General features: G+C 36.0%; 1 long non-coding RNA gene across 3 annotated transcripts in view; it reads right to left on the minus strand.

Moving 5' to 3' along the window:
• The window catches only part of LOC122427466, a 456,678-nt gene that overhangs the window by 14,126 nt on the left and 427,898 nt on the right, over nt 1–14,654 (minus strand). For 2 of the 3 annotated variants that reach the window (XR_006265425.1, XR_006265426.1), the window contains exon 4: nt 1,267–1,388. The exons of the other annotated variant lie outside the window; for it this stretch is intronic. This is a non-coding gene — a long non-coding RNA (uncharacterized LOC122427466). The remainder of the gene's footprint in view (nt 1–1,266; nt 1,389–14,654) is intronic. 3 annotated transcript variants of the gene reach the window in all.

The following is a 14,654-nucleotide window of genomic DNA, read 5'->3' on the forward strand; positions in this document are numbered from 1 at the left end:
AAGGAGATCCAACCAGTCCATCCTAAAGGAAATCAGTCCTGAATATTCATTGGAAGGACTGATGTTGAAGCTGAAGCTCCAATACATTGGCCACCTGATAAGAGCTGACTCATTGGAAAAGACCCTGATGCTGAGAATGATTGAAGGTGGGAGGAAAAGGGGACGACAGACGATGAGGTGGTTGGATGACATCACCAATTCAATGGACTTGTATTTGAGCAAACTCTGGGAGTTGGTGATGGACAGGGAGGCCTGGTGTGCTGCAGTCTGTGGGGTCGTGAAGAGTTGGACATGACTGAGCAACTGAACTGAAGTGAACTGAACTGAACAGCCATTCTATTTAATTAAAAGTAGTGCTCCTCAGGGCTTCCTAGGTGGTGTAGTGGTGAACAACCTGCCTGCTAATTCAAGAGACATAAAAGATGCAAGTTCGATCCCTGGATCAGTAAGATCCCCTGGATGAGGAAATGGTAATCCACTCCACTATTTGCCAGGAGAATCCCAAGGACAGAGGAGCTTGGCGGACTATAGCTGGTGGGATTTCAGATAGTCAGACATGACTGAGGTGACTGAGCACACACTCACAGAGTTCTTCAACCTTGGGAGGTGACTGGAAACACAGGAGACACTTCTGATTGCCAGAATGACTGAGAGAATGTTTGGGAGATTGGAGTATACTATCAAATTTATTATCAGAAATAGGATTATCCCTCACATTGAGACCCTTTCCTGCCTAAAATGCCAGTACCACGTATACATCCATTAAAAAAACACTACTCTGAAAATAATCAGAATTTTTATCTTCTAATATATGCATATTCATTTCTTGTATGACATTCTAAATTCCCAAACTGAGTTATCCCATTTACAGGCATATTTCAGGTACTTGTTTTGCACTTTGGTTTGTAACAATTTAGCTCCCTTTTTACCAGTGTTCTAATAAGAAAATGCTCTCAATGATATAGGATTTCAAGGTTGCTTATTTGTAGTTAATAAAGTCTTCTATATTTATTTAGGTAAAGCCACAATCAAGTTTCCTAATTTTACAACCACTGTTTACAAAGAGTTAATAGTAAAGTCTCAAAAAGAATAGACATTTGAGCCTGTAATTTCTATATGTCTATTCATCTTAAAAGAAAATGAACATTTAATGAAAGAAATATCTTGTAGTACAAGAGACATGACTGAAAAACACAACCACAGAAACCAAATTGTTCTATCATTGAATTTTTAGAAACTCACAAGCAAATTTTAAATGTGTCTTACCAACTTTGGATGTCAAAATCAGAAGTATACCAAGAAGAGGATTCTGAAAAGATGGCAGAGTAGGAAGCACAAGACAAGGATGCCCACTCTCACTGCTTTTATTCAACATAATTTTGGAAATCCTAGCCAGAGAAATCAGAGAAGAAAAAAGGAAACCAAGTTGGAAAGGAGGAATCAAACTGTCACTGCAGACATGATACTAAGAAAATCTGAAGGACAATACTAGGAAACTACTAGAGCACATCAGTGAATTTGGTAAAGTTGCAGGATATAAATTAATACACAGAAATTGTTGTACTTCTATACACTTTATAATAAAACATTAATCTTTATTAAGAAAATGATTCCATTTTAATTGGTTTATAACTCCAAAGTTTGTTTTCTGTGTAATTTAAGAGACATTTAAGAGAAATATTAGTTTATATATGGGACCACATAGAGTATAAAGATGTAATTTTTTCATGTCAATAACCAAAGGATGTGGCAAATGAGCTGTAAAGGAGCCAAATTTTTGTTTGTTACTGAAGTTAAACTGGTACAATTCATATTAGAGTCTCGTAATCTCCATGGAAACTACAAAGAAAATAGCTATAAAATTATATACAAAAGAGTATGAGAAATCAATTTAAACATCTCACTAAAAAAATTAACCAAACAAATATGCAGGACAGTATGCAGAGAATGACATAAAAAATTGTATAAAGTATATTAAAAAAAAAAACCTGCACAATAACAGAAATAAGAAATTACTATAAATACTATATAAATTGACTAAATCTTTCTATCGAAAGTCAGAGTTTGGTAGGTATAACTATAAACATGTATGAACCTAATAACAGATCATCATAGCATATGAAACAAAACTGATGGATTTGAAGAGAGAAATAGGCACTGCTATAATAAGTTGGAGCCATCAATATCTCAATCACAATAAAGGATTGAACAACCAGACAGAAAATAAAAAAGAAAACAGAGGACTTAACAATATATACCAAATATAACTGACAAATAGAGAACACTCTACCACAGCAAATACATATTCTTCTCAAGTGTGCATAGGACATTTTCATGATAGACCTCAATATATTTGAGATATTTAAAACATTAAAATAAATATAAATACTTACATGTTAGCCTCAATAGACTTAAGAAGATAAATATGCAGAGTATCTTCTCTGATCACATTGGAACAAACTTTGAAATCAATAACTAAGGGAAAAGTGGAAAATTCACAGCTTTGTAGAAATTAAAGGGCACCCTTTAAAATAATCTATGGGTCAAAGAGACAAATAAAAATGAGAACAAAATATACCAAAACTTATGGAACAGAGTAAAAGTGATGCCAAGCTGGGAATCTATAGCTGTAAATTCTTACAATAAAAAATAAGAAAGATCTAAAATGAATAACCTAACTTTACAACATAAGGAATTAGAATAAGAACAAACAAAACCCAAAAGTGGCAGAAGGAAGAAAATAATAGAAAAAAAATATACAAATCACTGAAACCAAAAGTTGTTTCTTAAAAAAAAAAAAAATCAACAGACTTTCAGCCAGACAAAGAGAGAAAATGCAATTATTAAAATTAGAAATGAAAATGGGGATGTTACTACCAATTCTAGAGAAATAAGATATTATTAGAAAGTATTATGAACATATGTATACCCACAAATTAGATAACATAGATGGAATAGACAAATTCCTAGGAAAACAAAATCTACCAAGATTAAATCAGGAAGAAATAGAAAATCTAAATATATGTATATTTAATAAGAAGGCTGAATCAGTAATCAAAAATTTCTCAACAAAGCCACTGGTTTCACTGGAGAATTCTACAACATATTTAAAATCTAATGCCAATCTATCTCAAATATTTCTAAAATATTGAAGAGGAGGAAGCAAGTCCTAAGTGATTCTATGGAGCCAGCATTAATTCTGAAACCAAAGCTAGAGAAAGATACTTCAAGGGGGGGAAAAAAAAAAACAGCTGTAGATCAATGGTCAAATGATTTTTGGCAATGATGGCAAGACCATTCAATGAAGAAAGAACAGTTTTTTCAGCAAATAGTATGGGGAAATTTTGATATGTTAATGCAGAAAAGTGAAATTGGATCCTTCCTTATAACCATACACAAAAATTAACTTAAAATGTAAGACCAAAGAATATAAAATGGAGAAAAGACAACCTCTTTAACAAGTGGTGCTGGGAAAACTGGTCAACCACTTGTAAAAGAATGAAACTAGAACACTTTCTAACACCATACACAAAAATAACTCAAAATGGATTAAAGATCTAAATGTAAGAACAGAAACTATAAAACTCCTAGAGGAGAACATAGGCAAAACAATCTGACATAAATCACAGCAAGATCCTCTATGACCCACCTCCCAGAATATTGGAAATAAAAGCAAAAATAAACAAATGGGACCTAATGAAACTTAAAAGCTTTTGCACAACAAAGGAAACTATAAGCAAGGTGAAAAGACAGCCTTCAGAATGGTAGAAAATAGCAGCAAACGAAGCAACAAAGAATTAATCTCAAAAATATACAAGCAACTCCTGCAGCTCAATTCCAGAAAAATAAACAACCCAATCAAAAAATGGGCCAAAGAACTAGACAGACATTTCTCTAAAGAAGACATACAGATGGCTAACAAAAACATGAAAAGATGCTCAACATCACTCATTATCAGAGAAATGCAAATCAAAACCACAATGAGGTACCATTGTGGTACCGCTGGCTGCTCTTCAAAAGTCTACAAGCAATGAATGCTGGAGAGGCTGTGGAGAAAAGGGAACCCTCTTACACTGTTGGTAGGAATGCAAACTAGTACAGCCACTATGGAGAACAGTGTGGAGATTCCTTAAAAAAACTGGAAATAGAACTGCCATATGACCCAGCAATCCCACTCCTGGGCACACACACTGAGGAAACCAGATCTGAAAGAGACACATGCACCCCAATGTTCATCGCATCACTGTTTATAATAGCCAGGACATGGAAGCAACTTAGATGCCCATCAGCAGATGAGTGGATAAGAAAGCTGTGGTACTTATACACAATGGAATATTACTCATCCATTAAAAAGAATACATAAGAATCAGTTCTAATGAGGTGGATGAAACTGGAGCCCATTATACAGAGTGAAGTAAGCCGGAAAGATAAAGACCAATACAGTATACTAATGCATATATGTGGAATCTAGAAAGATGGTAATGATAACCCTATATGCAAGATAGAAAAAGAGACACAGATGTATAGAATAGACTTTTGAACTGTGGGAGAAGTGAGGTGTGGATGATCTGAGAGAACAGCATTGAAACATATATATTATCAATCGTGAAACAGATCACCAGTCCAGGTTGGATGCATGAGACAAGTGCTCAGGGCTGGTGCACTAGGATGATCCAGAAGGATGGGATGGGGAGGGAGGTGGGAGAGGGGTTCAGGATGGGGAACATACGTAAATCCATGGCTGATTCATGTCAATGTATGGCAAAAACCACTACAATATTGTAAAGTAATTAGCCTCCAACTAATATAAATAAATAAATAAATATTAAAAAAATAAAGTGATTCCTAAAGGCAATGGGAAGCAATAAAATACTTCTATGCAAATGAAAAAAAAATATAAGACCAAAATAATATAGCACTGAGAAAAAGCATAGCATAAAAGTTTCATGGTGCTGATTTGGCAAATTCTTGGATATGGTACCAAAACTATAGTAGACAAAAGAAAAACTAACAAAATGGACTTTATAAAAATTAAAAATAATTTATCCACAGAATAAAAGGCAACATCCAGAATGTGATAAAATATTTGCAAATAATATAAGGGATTAATATCCAGACTATATAAAGGACACTTAAAATTCAACAACAAAATACAAACAATTCAATTAAAAAATGGACAAGAGAGACATTTCTCCTAAGAGAATGTTTTTCTCTTATTTCTCTTATTTTGTTTCTCTTATTAATGTTTCTCTTATTAATGTTTTTCTCTTATTTCTCTCCCTTAAGCATAAATAATGGGGATGTAAAATGGTACAGTCATTCTAGAAAACAGTATGGTGGTTCCTGAAAAAAATTGAAAATAGAACAAGAGCATGGTTCAGCAATTCCACTTCTGGTTATATATCCATGAGAATTGAAAATGTCTTAAAGTGATATGTGTACACCTATATTTATAGCAGTGTTGCTCACAACAGCTCAAATAAGGATGCAACACAAATGGCCATGGACAGATAAATGGATAAGCAAATTGTGGCATATATATATATTCAGCCTTAAAAGGAAGAAAATTTTGCAATGATTACAACAATGATGAACTTTGAGAACATTATGCTATGTGAAATAAGCAAGTCACAAAAAGGCAAGTACTGATGTCATTTATAAGAGATACTTAGGGAGGTCAAATTACAGAGTACAATGAAAGTACAATGGTAGTTATCAGGGCTCAGGGAAGGGAGATTTGTAAGTTATTGTTTAATGGATATAGAGTTTCAGAAAATAATTATGGGGATGGATGGTGGTGATGGTTGCACAACAATGTGAATGCTTTTAAAATCACTGAATTGTATACTTTAAAATGGTTAAGATGGTACATTTTATGTTAAGTGTATTTTTACCACAATGAAAAATAATAGGAAGAACACATTCACATACACTCTACATTCTACAAGGACAGAAGCTTCCATGTTCAGGTCCTTTCTGGACTGTGTCTTATGTTTTACTTCATCTGTCTATTCTTTATCCTTTAAAGTATCTTTTTACAATAAACTAGTAATATAGCAGGTTAAAGAAAGAAAAAAATAGTATATTCAAACATACCCATCCATTTAAATTTACCTGCTGTACCTCTAAACAATGCGTCTATTTCTAAGAGCTATTTGGTCTCTCAATTTTGTTCTGGCTCTATTTCTCAGGTTTCCCTCATGGTTCAGCTGGTAAAGAATCTATCTGCAATGTGGGAGACCTGGCTTTGATCCCTGGGTTGGGAAGATCCCATGGAGAATGGAATGGCTACCTACTCTAGTATTCTGACCTGGACAATTCCATGGACTATATAGTCTATGGGGTTGCAAAGAGTTAGACATGACTGAGCTACTTTCACTATTTCTCAGACATTAAGAACCCACCTGCCAATGCAGAAGACACAAGACACACAGGTTCAATCCCTGAGTCAGAATGATCCCCTAGAGAAGGAAATGGCAACCCACTCCAGTATTCTTGCCTGGAAAATTGCATGGACAGAAGAGCCTGGTGGGCTACAGTCCATGAGGTCGCAGAGTCAGACATGACTGAGCACACACACATACATAATGAATATACCAAATGTTGGAAGTAAATATTTTTTCAGAACCAGTTGAGAGAGAAAGAGAAAAATGAACATGTATTTTCTTTTCTCCTATTAAGTTGTTGAGAACACAGTGAGACTCATATGAGTTAGCTGGCTCTTCTTGAAACACTCATCAATTTAAAAATAGCCACAGGAAATCTTGGCTTCATAGAGCAAACATACATAGCCAGAGTGACTGCTCACACTAATCTGAGATGGAAAGGGAGGTCAGAGACCAAATGCATAATGCAGATATGTATTTTTTATACAAATTAGCTCCACCCAAGTGAAAAAATATGTACTGATACTTTTCATTTCACAACTAAGAAAGTCACTCCTTCATGAGGAGGAGTAAAAGTGGAGCTAGAAGTTCTGAGTGCGGGTTTATTGCATGTTAAAAAAGGCTTTCTATCTTAAAAGCTGTGAAAGACGAATGCTTGTTGCAAATTTGAAATAAAGTTACAAATGATACATTTTGGGAGGGTGCACCAAAGTACTAGGTCCATCAGATGGACAAAGAGAAGAGTCCTTCACCGAAAAAAAATTGACATGGGCCAAGTATGGAAGCACAAAACAGTCTGTCCATGGCCCACTCTAAGTAATTTTGCATGACTGTGAGTTAAACACACAATTGGCAGAAAGCTTTGGCAGAAATGCATTAAGACAGGCAGGAAAGAAGCCAGATCATTTAAGGCCTTACATGCCAGCTAAAGAGTTTTAGTATTATTGTGAAGGCTATAGAGAACAATTAGGGGTTTTAAGGTGGCTTAGAAATCAAATTTCAATATTAGATCATTTCAATTCCATTGTGAATAAGGGATGGAAGGTTTGGAGGACTGAAAGTACAATAACGAAAGGAGAATACTAACAGGGACCAGGGAGAAATGATGAGAGTCTGGATAATTCACTGTTGATAGGAGTTACATTTTAAGAACTGTTTAGGAGGTGGCATAAGACTTGATGATTTGAACAAGATAAGTAAGAGGAAGAAGTCCTGGCTGACTTCTTTGATTTCATTATTTATGATTGATTGAATGCCAGTGCCTATGAGCATAATAAGGAGAAATGGAAAAATGTGGGGAAAGTACAATGAGTTTGTGAATAAAGCTATTGACTTTCAAATGCTTAAGTAAATGCAAGAAAAGATACTCAGTAAGGATTTGATTATATCATTCTGGATCTCAGAAGTTGGGACCCTGGTGGAAATATAGATTTATGAGTTATTAGCATATGGGGTTTATGAGAGATAATTTGGAGAAAACATACAGAATGAAAATGGAACGTAACTAAGAAAACATTATCATTTAAGAATGTGGTTAGCAACACACAATGTAATTGAATACCCAATAAATAGTAACATTTAAAATGGGTTCCAAATTTACAAATAATAAATCCTAGGGAGGATGTGGAGAAAAGGGAATCTTCTTGCAGTGTTACTGGGGATGTAAATTTATACAGCCACTATGAAAAACAGTATGGAGTTTCCTTAAACAATTAAAAATAGAACTACCATATAACCTAGCAATCCCAGAACTGGGGATATACCCAGAGAAAAAAAAATCCAAACACACACATGTACCCCGATGTTCATAGCAGCACTGTTTAGAATAGCTAGGACATGGAAGCAACCTAAATGTTCATCAAAAGATTGATGGATAAAGATGTTATGTGTGTGTATATATATGAAAGTGAAAGTGAAGTCACTCAGTCATGTCTGACTCTTTGCGACCCCATGGACTATAGCCTACCAGGCTGCTCCATCCATGGGATTTTCCAGGCAAGAGTACTGGAGTGGGTTGACATTTCCTTCTCCAGGAGATATTCCCGACCCAGGGATTGAACCCAGATCTCCCGCATTGTAGGCGGATTATTTACTATCTGAGCTACCAGCGAAGCCTCGTGTGTGTATATATATATATATATATGTGTGTGTGTGTGTGTGTATATATATATATATATATGTATGTATGTATGTATGCATATATATGTATATATATATATGTATGTATGTATGTATGCATATATATGTAATATATATGCACATATATGATTGGTGTATATATACATATATAATTGGTATAAATATATATACAACATTCCATTGTACAATGGAACATTACTCAATCATTACAAAGAGTGAAATAATACCATTTGCAATAACAGGGATGGACCTAGAGATTATCATATTAAGTGAAATAAGTCAAAAAGAGAAAAAAATACCATATTGTGTCACTTATATGTGGATTCTAAAATATGACACAAATGAATATATCTACGAAACAGACTCACAGACATGGAGAACAGATTTGTGGTTGCCAAGAGTAGGGCCTGGGGTAGAATTGATTGGGAATTTAGGATTAACAGATACAACCTATTATTTATAGGATGGATAAACAAAGTTCAACTGTAATATTCAACATCTTGTGATAAACATAAGGAAAAAGAATATGAAATATGTATGTGTATATTTATTAATATATATATGTGTGTATAACTCAGTCACTTTGTTACACAGCAAAAATTAACATTTTAAATCAATGTTATACTTCAGTAAAATGAAAACATTTTAAGGAGGCTTCCCTAACTAGAAATCCAGAGGCCACTGCTCCAGGGATTTTGCAATGGTTTACCACCACCTTCAAGAACCTGACTTGTCTCTGTGTCTCTACTCTGCACCGACCAGTATGTTGGCTTTCGTGTTCACACTGCTCCTTGACGGCTATAAGATGGCACTGCTCCTCTGTCTCATCTCCACATTGTACACAGAAGGAGCAAGACAGAAAGAGACGCTTTCAATATAGGAAAGGGAAAACACTTTTTTAACAACTCTAAGACACACTTCATTAACCAAAATCGTCACATAAATGTACCTGAAAGAAAGGAAAGCCCTGTATTTACATATCAGCAAACTGCTACTCCAAGCTACTTCCTTTAGTAAGGAAAAGAGTAGGTCGTGCTCATGGTAGGCAATTCACAGGCTCCAAAAAAAAACAGAAGTCTGCTCCAAGAACTACCAGAAGAGGTAGCACTTATGAAGCATATTGGAGAGGAGTGGCCCAAGAGACCATGAGCGTCTTCAGATAATGATATCCAAATCAAACAAGTAGGAAGTAAGCAGCAGTGTGTGTATGTGGGGCGGGGGGAGGAGTTCATGTACAAGAGAAATGACGAAAATAGATGAAGATACTCTGAAAACATCAGCTCCTTGTTGTCTTGCTTGCTTTATTTAACTTGCACATGAATTGCTCTTCACTTTGAAAACTCCTCTTTTATCTCTATATTATGGGCTTCCCCTGTGGCTCAGCTGGTAAAGAGTCTGCCTGCAATGCAGGAGGCCTGGGTTCCATCCCTGGGTTGGGAAGATTCCCCTGGAGAAGGGAAAGGCTGTCCACTCCAGTATTCTGGCCTGAAGAATTCCATGGACTGTATAGTCCATGGGGTCACAAAGAGTTGGACACGACTGAGCGACTTTCACTTTCACTTATCTCTATTTTATAAATCCAGCATATTTTCAGGTTCTGTTCCACTTGTTTCTTTATCTATGATGAAGTTGACTTATCCAATGTCTTAGTGAACTAAATATATTTAATCATGTGGGTCCTCAGAATTGCTTCTTATACCTTTGAAACACTTTGATAATTTATTTCTATCATCTGATCTTGAAAATAAGAGCAGAGTGGAAAATGTGGAGCCTCTTAGGACTAAAACACATGTCCATCCTGATGCTGAGAAGGTAACTGAGATTGAGACAGACATGACTTTTATCTGAAAAGCGCTGCCTCCCGCAAGGGAGCTTGCTTTCAGCGCTTCATGTGGGCTGTAAATACTCCCTCTATCCTGGATCCATTTCTAGATCTCTACAGTGCCAACTCAGCTACAAGGGTCTTCATGGAATCACAGACTGGCTTCTCCCTTGACCTAATACTTCTTTCTTCACCTGACTCCCAGGAGTTTACCCTGAGAGTACTCTCCGTGAACTTCCTAACCATTACTCTTCACCTCAGACTCTGCTTTCTGGGGAACACGTAAGTATTTCATTGATCTTAAAAATATATACTAGTCTCTTCCTTCATTCATCTAATACATATATGCATCTCTGTCAGGCAAAATTATTTTGCAATAAGGAAAGAATAACACAAATGACATCTCTATCTTGTGATTTTTTTTTTAAGTAGAGGCATACAGACAGTAAATAAAATATGGCTGTACCGTCTGTCTAGATTGTCAGGCAATGAGACACACTTTGGATGCCATTGCTGTGAGCTGAGATAATATTAGGTAGCCAAGTATAAAAGTTATATAGGCAATTGGATAAACAAATCTGGAGTTCAGGGTGAGATCTTTATTGATGTGTATTTGAGAGTCAGCAGCACACAGATGGGATTTAAAACTAAAAGAGTAAATATTAATAGATGTCTGAATATTGAGTCTTGGGTCATCATCATCTGCAGAGAATAGGGAGATGAAGAAGAATCAGCAAGAGAGACTCAGAAGAGTGACTAGTGAAATAGAAAGAGAACCAAGACAGAGTCTTTGGTCTAGAAGGCAAGTGTAAAGACTGACAGGTGAGTGGAATATAAAAACATATATGGATGAAGAGCAAGGTGGTAAAATGGATTAGAAATAATCATGAAATTATTATTCTCTGATAGTAAGCAGTTGGAGAAAGGGAGAGTAAGTGGAACTGGAAAGATGTGAGAAATAAATTGATGAATCTTAAATTTGGATTGAATTTTGGATAAGAGGGTGAGAAATGAGTTAAGCCTTAATTGCTTTTATGTGTTCTGCTTCGCATACCCTTTTGGTCAACCTGGGTAGGTGATGAGTACTTGTAGAATCTCCCTCTTCAAACAGTTCCACCTCTAACTTTCCCATTTTGGTTAATGATTTATTTGCCACAAAACACTCATTAATAAAAATGGGAGAATTGGAGGTACAGCTATTCTTTCATTATGCCATACCACCTTTAAATCAGAATGTGAGTCTGTATATTCTCCAGAGGAAGAGATGGTATTCATTTGGATACATCAGGAAGGGGTCAGGAATTAAGAAAATGTTCCTAAGTTACCACAGCTGTGTTTACACTTACCTTTGCATTTTTCTATTAAAATGTTTAATCAATTCTATACTAAACTTTAAATAAACCTTTGAAATATCATACTTGTGGCTTCTTAAATTTTTCTATCAAGACATTGAGACATCAAAGGAATGTGAGAGGGTAAACCCAGGACCCACTACAAGTATCAAACTTGTTTCAAGTCAATGTTTGGTTTTGAAAAATGCATATATTCTTTCATCTTTATAAGTATAAAATTTTGCTTTTAAAAAATGAACATATCTCTAGCAAGATGTATTATGCTTCGCCTTGGTGTCTCATATGCCTTGCTAGCTCTCTCTCTCTCTCCGCTTTAAGCTCTTTATTTTATATTGGTGTACAGCTGATTAATAATATTGTGATAGTTTCAGATGGACAGCAAAGGGACTCAGCCATACATATACATATATCCATTCTCCTGCAAACTCCCCTTCCATCCAGGCTTCTATATAACATTGAGCAGAGTTCCCTGTGCTATAAGCAGGACCTTATTGGTTATCCACTTTAAATATAGCAATGTGTACATGTTGGTCTCAAATTTCCTGTTTCCCTTCCCCTCTGGCAACCATAAACTCATTTGCAACAGCCAAGACCTGGAAGCAACCTAAAAGGCCATCAACAGAGGAATGGATAAAGACAATGTGGTACATATATACAATGGAATATTATTCGGCCATTTAAGAGAAAGAAATAATTTACCAAACAGAAACAGACTCACAAGCTGCTGCTGCTGCTGCTGCTAAGTCGCTTCAGTCGTGTCCGACTCTGTGCGACCCCATAGATGGCAGCCCACCAGGCTCCCCCGTCCCTGGGATTCTCCAGGCAAGAACACTGGAGTGGGTTGCCATTTCCTTCTCCAATGCAGGAAAGTGAAAAGTGAAAGGACTCACAAGCTAGCTCCCTTTTAATGCAAGAGTTACATTTTCCATAACTGGAAGAAAACCCAGTTGAGTAACCAGTCAGAGAGCCTTGCAAAGTTCAAGGTATTAGAAGTTGATTACAATTCAAATGAGCTTATCTGTCAGTGATCAAGAGTCCATTGTTGTCATCTGAGTTTGGGCTGTATTAATAATTAAAATTAGTTTAATTGGGAAGCAAATTAAGTTTCCTCAGAAAATGATCCACACAGTTTAAATAACATGAATTACAAAAGTTGGATTGAGGTTTGAATAAAACATTTATCTGTGATATTTTGATCTCTTTCTGTGTGGGGCAGGAAGCATGACACACTTGTATTTTATCCCCTCTTAACACTCCTTAAAAAAATTCTCATCCTGAATGGAAAAAAAGTTCTCAGCAAAAGGAGTTTATTTTGTTTCTGTCTGAGTTTTGAGGGAGATGTCTAGTTGTGTTTATTGTTTCTAAAAGTTTTGGCAGAACAAAGAAAAGCATTTCTGCTTATGAAAACCATAGTAGAAATTTGAATTAATACAAAGAGAATGAGAGCAAGTTTAGGCCATTCCTTTGAAGCTGGCTAGGCGATTCAAAGTCATAGGGCAGGGCATCAAAGAACCATTGCCCAGGAAGGCCTCTCTCCACCCCACATCAAGCTCTGATATATTTGGGATAAATTGTGTATCTAGTCCAACAGGCTTAAAATGTTTTATTTCAGATTGGCTGAGGTTGGAGTTATTGTCCTTTTTATGACTTCAACATCATTTGTCTTTGTGTCTTTTTCCTCCCTGGTTGCCCTAGCTGATCTTTTCCAAATCCCCTCCACATAAATGTATCCTTCTCCAAGTATCTTCCCTCTCATTTCTACTACCTCTGCCTTCTGATATTTTTTCTGTCACTGATCTAACTCACAGAATGATATGCACACATTATCATATACACAGCCTCCCACACACCACTGTGTTGGTAAATTTGACACAGCAATCCATCAAAAAAAGCAAGAAGAAAAGCAGCATATATTTTTTTAGCTTTAAAAGATGATGTGTTCAAGAAAACAGTCTGTAAATCTGTGTTCTGTCAAGTGTTCTAATCCACTCGGCATTTTATATTAACTGTGTATATTAAAATTGGGTAATGAAAATTACAACAGATACAAAACTTCTTCTGACCTTCCCTTCAGATTCTAAGGCCCCTCATAGAGGGATATAACATAAAAAGGTCAGAGAAAAATTCCTAGAGGGAGTGATGTGTGAACTCAAATTTGTAGGATGAGTAGAAAATATCTAGTTAAGGGTAGAAGGCGGCAGAAAATACCTAGTTAAGAGTAGGGAAAAGGATCAATAGTGAGTATGAAGGGTGGGAAGAGGCCCAGTGGGGCTGCATGAGGAAGTTGGCAGAGCAGAGCTACAGGTTGCATCACACAGGGTGTTAAGGCCAAGGTGAGAATCCTGCTTTTTCTCCTGAAAGCAACATGCATCATTAAAGGGTAGTTAACAGATGAGGAACATGATCAGGAATGGATTCTGACAGATCACTCTGCAATAAAGTATGGACAACTGATTAAAGAAAAGTTCAGAGGAGTTTGGGGAAATTAGTTTATAGGCTATTGAGAATCCCAAGATTGCAATAAGTACAGAAGGAAATGTTGTGTTGGCCATGCACATGAAAAAATAATATGAGGAATATTTAGGAAATGTGACTGACAGGACTTAGTAATGCTTCAGTTATGGAAGATGAGGAAGAATGCTATGTCCAAGATGAGCTTTGTTATTTCCTTGTAAAAATAAAAGGATTAGAGTGCCATTCACAGAGATCAGGAAAGCTGAGAAAGGAAGAGAACTGTGGGAGAATACTATGAGTTTATTATTTTTCATATCTTCTGTTTGAGATGCTTTATAGGTTGCCAGGAAGGGGTATCAGAGAAGGGGCCAGGTAAGTGAATCTGTTCTCTCTGTATAGCTAATAATGATTGAAGTCATAAAAGTGAATAAAAACATAAGAGATGAGAATAGGATTCTACCACTAAGTGTAACTTCAGAACTTAATGGCCTATAGTAATCA

Source organism: Cervus canadensis, chromosome 25 (assembly GCF_019320065.1).
Source record: "Cervus canadensis isolate Bull #8, Minnesota chromosome 25, ASM1932006v1, whole genome shotgun sequence".
In the NCBI taxonomy this organism is placed as follows: Eukaryota; Metazoa; Chordata; class Mammalia; order Artiodactyla; family Cervidae; genus Cervus; species Cervus canadensis.